General features: G+C 41.3%; 1 pseudogene; it reads right to left on the bottom strand.

The window, feature by feature from the left end:
- Nucleotides 1-3,341: 3,341 nt before the first annotated feature.
- On the bottom strand, nucleotides 3,342-4,647 carry LOC144539886 (trace amine-associated receptor 13c-like; annotated as a pseudogene).
- Between the last annotated feature and the right edge of the window lie 7,942 nt (nucleotides 4,648-12,589).

Raw genomic sequence — 12,589 nt, 5'->3', positions numbered from 1 at the left:
AGAGTCCAGATGGCGGCATTCTTCGTGGGTGTAATCATCACCCTCCTCGTTGTGCAACCATGGAGCACACCTCCAGATGATCCTGGAGAGCGGAAGTCGTCAGAGCGCACGAGCTCACTTACTCCCAACACCGACATGCACACTGATATTGAAGACGCAGACATGGAACACAGTGACAGACTGACAATTTGGAAAGACACGGTATCCTCATTGAAAAGAAAGAAGCGGGCTATACTGAATTGGAAGCCGTATGGATTTGATGCTACCTCTGATTTGACAGATCCATATAATCCTGCTAATAATCATTGGTACAATTTCCTTATGTATATGAGAGACCAAGTTTATCCGAATCGATCTGTTATTGCTGCATATAAGACGACTCATGTTGCTAATCGTCCTTTTGACCTTGAAGCTCATCCTTTTCCTTGTGAATTGTTTGCTGTGTATATTATTATGGATCGTTCAAACAGGTCTATGAATTATTCTGAATGTGTTAAGGAACACAAATATTGGGCAAGGGATGTTAATGTGCCTAGGTTAGAAGCTTGCCTTGATTGGTGCTGTGCTAATTTGTGGCCAGCCCCATCAAAAGACGTAAATCCTGTTGTGCCTATTGAACGCTCTCGGTTGCCACCTGCACGTGAAGTAGGTTGTGTTTGTCAAAATAGTACAGGTTCGTATTTGGGTATATCTAGATGTCGGAGTTATCAAGCATATTCTACTGAAAAAGGTTTGCTAGATATTAAAATGCGTATAGAAGATAATACTGTCTTGGTAAGCCCATCACTCCCCTACTCTATGGAAGGAGGTTTTCTTCCTTTTCCTTTTGTGTATTGGATTTGTGGAACTAAAGCTTACTTGTTTCTTCCTGCAAAATGGTCAGGCTGTTGTTTTCTTGCAAATCTGACCATTACTAATTTACATATGGTCCCAGTTGACTCTAAGGTTGATCACCATGCTGAACGTTTGCATAAACGTGATTTGGCTAAGTTTCATAATATAGAATCATATCATTGGAGAATATCTTTGGGTGAAAAGTGGGCAATAGGCCTTTTTCCACACTATGGTGTCACTTATCTAGCCGATCACATTGACAACATTACTTATACTATGTCTGCTTTTGCTAATGAGACTATTGCAGGGTTTAAATGGCTTAAAGAGACTAGTAAATCACATAGGCTTACTCTACTAAAACATGAAATGGCATTGGATTATATTATGGCTAAGACAGGAGGACTTTGCACTACCTTAAATCTTACTGGTGATGTTTGTTTCACTTTGATTCCCGATAATACAGATAATCTTACTGGTGTTATTGATGCTTTGGAAGTAATCAGAGATGCTTTTGGTCCCTCGGCATCAGCAGGTTATAGTTTCCAAGTATGGTTAACTGATAGATTAGGACCTTGGGGAGCCATGTTGATACAATTATTGATTCCAGTTGTAATTGTGTTAGGCATAGTTCTTTGCTTTTGTACGTGTACTTTGACGTGTATGCGTGCTCTCATATACAGGTGGTTAGGTGGTGTGGTTGGTGGTGCGGTACAACAGTATGTTAAAATGCGAACTCCACCAGAAGAGTGGATTCCTCCTTACTGTGATGAAGATGATCACTAAAGTTCAGTAGTGATTGTGTCTGAAAATACAAAGACGTAAATGTGAATATAGCTTTGTGACTTCTCTGACCAGACGAATGATATTTGATTAATCCTGTGATGTACCCTGTATTGTTATGTTATGGAGAAACAATATAGGACATGTTTGTTAATCTCATACTGAATAGGGAATTGAATGTATTGAGATGAAATGTTGTTTTCAGTTATTTTTTTTGTTTTTATCTACATTGGGTATGGCTTGCTTGTAACTTTAGAAGAAATGTTTTCCTCACTGTTTAAGTGATGTACTATATAGCATAGGCTGCATTTTCATTATTTTATTTTAATCTTAGTTGTCACCTTGTGACAAAAGGGAGGAATGTAAGAAATAAAATGTATAATGTGCTTTTTTATATGGATAGTACACTCTGTTCTTGCTTTCCTTTGTCCTGGAAAGTGGAGTGTTTTTTGTCCTGCTTACTACAATGATGTAATCAGTGCTTGGATGCATGCATGATAACTATATATGGTTATGTGTGGTTTTAAGTGATTCTATAGGTGGACACGCAGTAAAAAGTCCGAACTAGTGGGTTTGGTTTTGAACCAAGTGGGTTTGGCTATGAGCCAAGATTTATAGTTTTGTTTACTTTAACCTATATAAGTGGATCCTGAACTCCGTTCTTTGTCACTTCTTTGTTGCTTGTCTGGAACACTGAACTGAACCATGCATGGCTGAATAAAGAATCCACGGAAGACTCTTGAACCTTGCTTATTCATTTTGACCCACAACGGGTGAAGTAAATTTTTGCATTTACAGTTTTGCGATTTGATTTATAAATTCAGTCATTTATTTGTCCATTTAATTAATCATTTTATGAATAGTTTTATTAAATGGCCATTTAAAAGCATTTTAATTAATGGGTTTAAAATTTTGTTTTAGTTATTTATCTTTTAATTAATTACTGATAATTGATCTACAGCACACTCGGGACTCCATACCAAGGTCCATCTCAAACTGTTCATAAAACGTGATCAAAAGCACTGTGTGTTTATCAGAAACTGTTGCCCAGCTGGCCGATCATCTCTGTTGGCAACAAAATGGACAACAAATAAGTTTTCCTTCAACCAAGAAAAGGTATTCTGGTGTAAAAGAAAAGACTAACTAAATCTGTGTCTTTGCAATTACCTTTGTAATGTAACAATATTTTAATATTGTACCGAATTCACATCTTACATGAAACTGAAACATTTCTTAGTGCTTATGACTGGGACTGGGAGTATGGGAACAAAAACACAGAGGAAAATACAACAATTAAAGAACGTCTAAAAATAGAATGAAATCATCCTGAGCTACAACTGAATATTATGTACATAAATTCCAAGGCAGTGTAAGAGAGACTGTGTGTAACTGAAAGATCACAGGTTCAATCCCTTTAACAGCCAAAGTATATCCATCTAAAGCCACATGTCCTGTTGAAGTGACCTTGAAAAGGACACTGAACCAGTCAGCTAAAGGTCTAATGTGTTTACATAAATGTCAAGGCCACAACATGAACAATGCAAGGATGGCAGGTTATATTCTAGATGGAAGTACTGACAATGAACAGCAGAAGGAGACACAGACTGATTAATCATATATATATATATATATGACATAAAAACGGGAGTACGTTTTTTTAATGATTCAGACTTTTGACCTTTTGAATTCACCGACTCAACAACAATATGAACAAATACATCCCTGCTTCATAGAAAAGGTCCCATTATGTTGGCCTCACAGGAGTTAGGCTGCAGTATCTGAAGTCTAACAATAAGATGAATAGATTTTCTAAACCAGGGGTAGAAAAAGGCATAGATCACAGGATTTAGACAGGAGTTAAAATACAACAGCCAGTCCGCAAAATATGAACCAATGATTTCAGTATCCTGGCCTGCAAGAGAGACACAGTAATATGGACAGAAACACATTAGAAACACAACTACGGCAATACCAAGAGTCCTGGCTGCTTTCATCTCAGATTTCTTAGCAGTTACAGTCACTGAACGCTGGAGTGTGACAGCCACAATGTGGGATCGCATGGCACGAGCCTGAGACACAGCCACCACAAATACTCTCATATACAGAACTATGATGACAGTAATGGGAGCAGTAAAGTTAAAAACAAGGTCAACAACTCCTGCAATGTACTTAATAACAACCACACACTCTCCAACACAGGAATTATACCTGCCTGGTTGTGTCAGGTGATCTTTTAGAATCAGACTATTATAAAAAACAGAACAGACCCAACACAGACAAACACAGATTTTAACTCTTATCTGAGTGATTTTGGTGGGGTAACACAGAGGGTCACAAATAGCCACATAGCGGTCGACTGATATGAGCACCATGTTTCCTACTGAAGTAGAGGTAATGATAAAGACCACAAAGGAAAACAAAGCACACATGAAGTCCCCCAGAAACCAGCAGGCCTCTATGAATAAGATTTTAACCGGCATCAGCAGGAGGCCCACAAGGAGGTCTGAGACAGCCAGGGAGAGGAGGAGGAGGTTGGTGGGGGTGTGGAGCTGCCTGGAGTGGGAGAATATTATCATTTATTTTCATCATCAATAGTATCTTGGCTGTTGAAAAAAGTAGTTATAGTATTACTTGCAGTAGTTGAAGTAGTAGTAAAATAATATACTCATCAAAGGACTAGATGTGACGACTTCTATGAACTAGCCCAAAGCCATTTCTTCTTGCATGTCTAACTGTTCATATTTAGAAATATAAACATATTTTAGGCTATGCTGAGAAGTATATCTCTACCTGAAGTGGGAGATGGAGATGATGACCAGCAGGTTGAGAGCCACAGTGAGCAGAGAGATGGAGGACAGCAGGATGTAGAGGAACATGCCCTTGGAGCGAAGATGCTTCTGCTTCCTGCAGGAAGTGTTGAGGAGCTGTGGAAAGCAGAGTTCACCTCCTTCCAGGGTCTCCATCATCAGAGAGAGAGGAGGAGAGGAGAAGCTGCTGAGGTCTGGCAGCTTTCTGACCAAAGCTCTCTATCATACAGCTGATTTATCTCTCTCTTCTCTGTTTGTCACTCCCTTCCTCCCTCCCTCTCTCATTCTCTCTTTCTTGGAGACTGCCTCCCTCCCTCGCTGTTTGCATCATCCTCTTCATCTCAATCGTCATCACTTTTTCTGCTGCCTTCCTCCTCTTTTCCCAATCCCTCCTTCCTCCCTACTCATCTTTTCTCTCTCCCATTTCAGCCACTCCTCCCATCTGACTTCTCTTTCTCTTCCCTTCTCTCTGATTCCTCTTCATCTCTCCTCTCCTCATTTCCCCCTCCTCCCTTTCCAACTCTGATGTAACAGGTTGTTTTCATACTAATGTGGATGACAGAATAATAATGGGAATTATTATTATAGTCAAGAATGTGCAGTCTTATTCCTCACTGTCTAGTCTGGGGGAAAGGAAACTAAACTTCTATAGCTGGCAGGGACTTCCGTTGCCATGCAGAATACATACAGGATTTGGACTTCGATATATCAGGGACATTTAATGCACATTCAGTCCCTTTCTTTATAGAACTACAATGCATTTCTACATTACTATTTTGCCAGTGCATGTACACAACCAATCCCCCCCATACCCAGCTCATTGCTATTCCCTGGCTACTACCCATTAGTATGATTGGTCATGATGTGTACCGTTGGGCTAGTTTCCATATAAACTGACTTACGGCAGACAGATTAGTTGGTGATGCTATTTTTGTGGGTCCAATTAAACTCAGAAATGGGGTTTGCAGACTGCTCATGATGAGATGGCCATTTGGGTGTTAAGAAAATGTATGATAGGGATCTATGTCATTTCTACTGGCCCTGGCTCAAAAAGGACATATCATCTTACTTCAAAACGTGTCATACTTGCCAACTCACCGGTAAACCTAACCACTCCATGAAGCCTTCCCCCTTGTATCCTATAGCAGCAGTTAGTCAACCCTTCGAACGTTTGCTCATTGATTGTGTTGGCCCTTTGCCAAAGTCTAAAGCGAGTAGCATGTACCTGTTGACTGTGAGGGAGGGAACAAATATTACCTCACACTCGTTTGCAGAAATTTAGAAACAACTCTGTGTTAAACATGCACAATCTACTGCTTACCTGTTACGGCTAGGCAAGTGAACCCAAGTGCAGACACAGAGACAAGAGGCAATGAGCACAGTTCAAAAGAGAGTTTATTCACTGGGCTGGTAACTGGAAGCTGGAGTGAGGGCCTGGGCAGGCAGTCAGAAACCTGGAGCTGAGGATTGGCATGAAGCTGGGCCAAGGCAGGACAGGGAAATTGCAGAGGAGAGCCAGGCAGAGCGGGCTCCAAAGAGCGGGGAGCCGAACTGATCCGACGAGGGACGCAGGCGAGGCAGGAAGACTGGGGATAGAGGCTGGAGTCTGGCTGGCAGGCTGAATGGTAGCTGAGTCTTTGGAAGAACAAAGTGTATGATCCGGCGGAGAGTGGATGGCAAATTGGGGATAATATACTGTGGGCTGATGAGCTGATGGAAAGCAGGTGAGCAGACTGGAGATGAGCAGATTACAGGCAGGTGTGCAAGAAGAGCTTGAGCTGGGAGTCAGGAGAACGAGGGGAGACCATGCCCACACACAACAAGACAGAAAGAGAGAGACAGACAAAAGAGCACTGGGAACACAGGGAAAAGGAAACACAAGGAAAACACAAGGGCTAGGCAGGGATCATGACATTACCATGCACAAAGTCAGGGAACTATCGAGCGTTTCCATCAAACCCTGAAATCACTGCTTTGTGCTTATTGTACCAAACTTAACCATGATTGGGACGAAGGGTTGCCCTGGTTGATGTTGGCCGGCTAGAAAGGTGACGCAAGAAAGTACTGGCTTTAGTCCAAATGATGTCGTGTTTGGACCAAGCGGCCAAAACCACGGGTAAATTTTGAAGCCAATAAGGAAGTGGCTGAAAGCTGCACTTCCTCTAACGTCCACTAGGGTCGGCTCTAAAGACTCTAAATCCCGCCCAACTCCATTCAAGTCAACCACAGCCCAACTTCTAACTCAAAATATGAAGTCAATAAAGTTTTTTTGACAAGAGATTATGGTCTCAGTAGCTAATTTTAATTCTGCTAATATGTGTCCGTATGGCGATTTTCAAAATAATTGCATCATTAACAGGATATAACGGTTATAAAATGGGGTAGTTTCACGAGTGATTGACAGGTCGCCTGTCCAGTGAACGCGCAGGTCGCCAATCACTGACCAATAGCAGGTGGCGCTGCGGCTCTATGGGAAATCCCCGGCTTCGCTCTGGCTGCTCCGGCTCCAAAAAATGTCAAAATGGCAGTGCTCGTAGACCCCAAGTTTTGGCTTCAAAACGGCCCTTCAGAAACGTATGGATGACGTCACACTCACTACGTCCACCTTTTTTTACAGTCTATGGTTTGGACACACCGTACGTGATCCATTGGCTGTGTGACAGGATGACTGGAAAACACGTACACCATCAATAAATTTGATAGACTATGTTAATGGTTTCAAAAGGCGGCTATATGAAGCTGGTAAATGGATAAAAGAAACTTGCAGGCCTTACAGAAGAAGATGAAACATCTATCCGACCGCCAAGCAGAAAAACTTGTTTTTTAGTTTGGGTGATCAAGTGTTGGCACTTCTACCTTTGGTGGGTTCTCCTTTTCAGGAGAGGTTTGTGGGGCCTTACTCTGTTCTCCAACAAGTTTCTGACCAGAATGACATGATTTCTACTCCGGATTGGTGGAGATCTACACAACTATGCCATGTCAATTTGCTGAATCCTTTTTTTTTCCCATTCCTGTGTGGTTCTATAGGGGAAGTAAAGCCAGTGGCGGTGGCGGCCTCAATGGAAGCATCATCTCCTCTGGACCTGGTGGCAGAAGGTGACAAAGGGGACGTAAACACCCCAGATGACTGCATTATGCAGGGTCGACTCAAGAATTCTGAGTCGCTTAGAAAATAGGACTTGTTCCTTGGCCATTTGTCGGTGTCCACACCTTTAGGCCATGCACAGATTTTCTCAAGGCAAATAAGATCACAAAGCTGTTCTCTTATCCGCTTCCTCGTGTGGAGGGATTGTATTCATCAGGTTGGTTCTGCGCAATTTGTCAGCAAGTTTGACCTTCTGATAGGTTACTGGCAGGTCCCCTTGTCCAAACGTGCTTGAGACATTGTTGCATTTATAATACCTTCAGGTCTGTATTCTGAAACCATCATGCCGTTTGGTTTGCGTAATGCACCAGCCACTTTTTAACACTTGATGAATTGGGTGGTTGTTGGTTTGGAGGGATGTGCAGTGTATATGATAAGATAAGATATCACTTTATTAATCCCCTTAGGAAAATTCAGGGTGTATCAGTATGTAGATGATGTCGTCATCTACAGCGACACGTGGGAAGACCACTTGCAGCGCATCCAAGCTCTGTTTGACCATCTTGCATGGGCACGCCTAACAGTAAACCTGGTGAAATGTGAGTTTGCCAGTGCTACGTGACTTACCTAGGTAAAGTTGTTGATCAGGGTCAGGTTTGTCCTGTGAGAGCCAAAGTCATGACTATTGACCAGTTCCACTCCAACCACCAAAAAAGAACTCATGCGTTTTGGCTTCTCCACATATGGGTGACCCCTTTAAGTTGCAGGTGGATGCAAGCAAGCCGGAGCAGTGTTGTTGCAGACTGGTGCTGAAGGAATCGACCATCCAGTCAGTTTCTTTTCGTGCAAGTTCAATTCCTATCAGTTGAACTACGCCATTGTGGAAAAAGGCACTGGCTCTGATTTGGGCCCTACAGAACTTTGAGGTCTATATAGGGGGTGGAGTAGAACCACTAGTGGTATATACAGACCATAACCCACATACTTCCAAATCCAAATCAGTGCCTTATGCGATGGTGTCTTTTCCTTCAGCCATTTCACTTGGACATACGCCATAAATAAGGTTCAGAGAATGTCTTGGCTGATGCATTGTCCAGGGCATTGCTGCCTTGAAGTTCTTTTCTGTCTGTCCTGTTCTGTCTTGTTTTCTTTGGCCTGTTCTCCCCTATTCTCTTCTCTTAATTTGCTTCTTATAGGTACCAAAGTTGCTGAGTTGGGAAATGGTGGAGCAGGTTGAAGGGAGCGACGCTGGACTGGTAGTGGGACGGCCCACCCATCTGTCTGCCTGGTTTTTCTTCTTTGCCTGTGTTTGTTCTTCTCTACAGGAGCTAGGTAGACAGAGCTGGGTGGGTTGTCAGAGCAAACTGGGTGCACCTGGGAAATAGGAGTGGCTCAAGAGTATAGAAGGCCTGCTACCTTAGGCCTCAGTCTCATTCTGGGCAGCCTCGACCACCTCCTCATGGTTAGCACTTTACCTTTCGGTTGATTCCTTGGTTTTCACACTATACACTTACACTCCACTTTCCATTCATCCACTCATGCATTACACTACTGATTCTCCAAATCATCACTCTCCTTTACTTAGTTGAATAAATGAATTAGAATTTTGAAATTGTGTGCCGACTCTCTCATTTGTTACACTATCTAGTAAAGCCTTCTATGTGTGGGCCAGGCACTAGCCGCTGTGTGACCATTCCCTTACCAGGTACCTCTGACCAAGTAAAGTTGTACCACTGAGGACATCAGTTGTACCACTGATACTCTATGGGTGCCCCACCCAGGAGCTGCACTGCCCGCAAGGGACCTAACCACCGCTCCCACACTCCCCTTTAGCAGCTCCTGGCTGGAGCACCCATGGAGTGGTTGGTGGACATTCTGGGCCTGTTTCCCTGCACAGATTCCGGTAACTGCTGTGTACTAATAGTAATACAGTTCATGGCATAGGTTAGAAGCAGCAGGTGGCCAATGGGAGATCCTGACACATCTCTGCAGATTCTCCTGTGTATTATTATTAGCATGGCACTCTCGATATGTGTGGTTAGGGTTAGGGTTAGAGTTCGGGTTAAAGCGTTTATGTAATGGAAGAGGAATAGGAAAATGAATAAACAAATGAAAAAACGAAAGGATAAATGTAAATGTCTTTTTAAAAGCCATTTTGCAAATTAAATGATAAATTAAGTGATTATTTATGGATTACAGAAACGTATATGTAATAAGGGTGGATGGTCACTAAATTTGCAGTGGAACTTGACAAATTGACCACCAACCGATAATCATATCCCAAGTTCTTTTCACGAGAGGTGAGCGGTGCTTAGTAACCCAGGACAAGGGGAGTTAGCGCATAAACGTATGTTTATTACAAATATAACAAATAAAAAACAAGGCCTTGGAATTGTTAAAACCCAAAACGGGATAAAAGATAAAAGTCTGTAAAATGTTCCAAAAATGCAAGAGGCTAAAAGATTAACACATAAAAGTTCTTAAAACGTTCCCAAATGTCTAAAAGCATGTAAGCGAGGCCAGCCTAGAAGAGTCGAGGGTATTGCCGTCTCTACGTGTGCGAAACTCTACCGTATGCAGCCTCTCGACGCTGTCACCTGTCAGCCGCTTCTCTTAGCGCCCAATTCCGCCGCCGACTCCAGTGGGTCCGGGACGCCAATGACTCCTTGTGCGTCGGTCTCAGCCCTCTCTTCCGGCTTATCTGGAAAGCAGTTCAAGTAAGACCCCCCCTCCGCTGCCCCACTGGCCCACGGAGCCAGCATGAGGCTGTTGATTGGCCAGTCCGGTTGGCCATCAATGGCAATGTCCCACTGCCTCATCAGTTTGTATTGGGGTCAGCTGTGTCTGTCCAAACTCAATCCAAAAAACATAACAAAACAAAACATTACATGCAACTAAACACTGCAACTTAAGAAACGCCGCAACTCAAAATATAACATGCAAATAAATTAACAAAACACTCCAAACCACAGCAACCCAAAATATAACGCATAAAAAGTAAGGAGCCATAGCATGACATATATAATAATTATTAATTGATTATTATTTAAAAAATAATTTGTTTAATAAATGTAATTAATTGACACATTTTAATTAGTAATTTAATAAATTGTTTGACTTATTTCTCTTATGATTAGTCAATTATTTTGATTAGTCAATTATATTAAATTACTTCAATGAGAGCTCTGCGGCTATTAATGTGTGTACCTTCGTATCAATTGTTTACCTCATTTAAGTGCAGTAAATAAAAAGTAATATTGCCGCCTTCTGCTTTTTGTATTTGAAAAGGAATGTGCGATATGCATTTTTTCCATGGCGCAGCCTGACTCAGGTCAGTCAGTCAGGTAACGCTTAGTGAGATGATGCGCTTCGTCAGATGGCCTCTAGAGGGCGTCTTTGACTGTGAGATGCAGCGTTTCCCATACAAAGGCACAAAATCAAGTTGGTCAGTGTATAGAAATTGATCTAAATCGATCTCTGATGCGCGCATCACGTCATGTTTGTCATTTGGAGATGCGCAGACCAGCAGCATTGTACTCAATCCATAGAGTCTGCCGGTGTGAAAACAAAAGTAAAACTTAACATTACACAATTTGCTCAAAACTCGCCTGTGTTAGTAATGGATTTGTAGACAGTAACACATCTAGGTAACGTTATTACCTTGTGGTATTTCAGTAACGTTATGGAACTAGGTAATTGAACCATGTCGCAGTGCTTCAGTGCATAGAATTGAACATGCGCCATGGGTCAGTGCAGGATCTGTGCTTGTTCCTTTTTGCTTTTAGTTTGTCAATACAGAAAAGGAGTAAGTGTTGCGGAGGTGTAGACAGGACAGGCTCTGACTTCTGGACACAACGCACCTCAATTTCAGAGTTAGTGTTTGTCCGTTTGAACCAAGTTGTTAAACAGTAATTAACATCTTTCTTCCTGTCTGAACAGAGCATGGCAGAGACGAGGGAGGCAATTAAACCTGTAGGTTTGAATAAATAACGTTAAAGCTATTGTATTCAAATTGTATTCAACCCACTGGAGGGATAAAAAAAAGAAAAAAATAATAAAAAAAACCTTATTCTGATGTAACTGTGGTCTGTCAAGTAGGCTACATTTTTACATTTACATTAAAAAGCTAGCTGTGAAGCTTAAAAAACTTAATAGCATGGTTTTAACGTTATTTATTAAAACCTACAGGTTTAATTTAACAACTTGGTTCAAACAGACAAACACTAACGCTTTTACTCTGAAATTGAGGTCCGTCCTGTCCGGAAGACAGAGCCTGTCCTGTCCACACCTCTGTAACACTTAACTCCTCTTCTGTATTGACAAACTAAAAGCAAAAAGGAAAAACTTTTCTGTGGTGTCAACCCAAATGCAAAAGGCAAAAGGCGGCTAAATCGCTTTTTTATTTATTGCACTTAAATGAGTAAAACAAGTGATACCAAGGTACATGCATTCTAATGGTAAACCTGGTCGAAAAATGAATTGTGAAAAGGAAAAAGAATACGAAACTGAATAAGCAAATGAACAAATGAAAGGCAAATTTTAAATGTCTTTTTAGAAAGCGTTTTGCGATTTGATTTATAAATTCAGTCATTTATTTGTCCATTTAATTAATCATTTTATGAATAGTTTTATTAAATGGCCATTTAAAAGCATTTTAATTAATGGGTTTAAAATTTTGTTTTAGTTATTTATCTTTTAATTAATTACTGATAATTGATCTACAGCACACTCGGGACTCCATACCAAGGTCCATCTCAAACTGTTCATAAAACGTGATCAAAAGCACTGTGTGTTTATCAGAAACTGTTGCCCAGCTGGCCGATCATCTCTGTTGGCAACAAAATGGACAACAAATAAGTTTTCCTTCAACCAAGAAAAGGTATTCTGGTGTAAAAGAAAAGACTAACTAAATCTGTGTCTTTGCAATTACCTTTGTAATGTAACAATATTTTAATATTGTACCGAATTCACATCTTACATGAAACTGAAACATTTCTTAGTGCTTATGACTGGGACTGGGAGTATGGGAACAAAAACACAGAGGAAAATACAACAATTAAAGAACGTCTAAAAATAGAATGAA

This window comes from Centroberyx gerrardi, chromosome 10, assembly GCF_048128805.1.
Source record: "Centroberyx gerrardi isolate f3 chromosome 10, fCenGer3.hap1.cur.20231027, whole genome shotgun sequence".
NCBI lineage: Eukaryota > Metazoa > Chordata > Actinopteri > Beryciformes > Berycidae > Centroberyx > Centroberyx gerrardi.
Note: the sequence above shows the minus strand (reverse complement) of the source record. Positions and strands in the feature narration are given on the sequence as shown.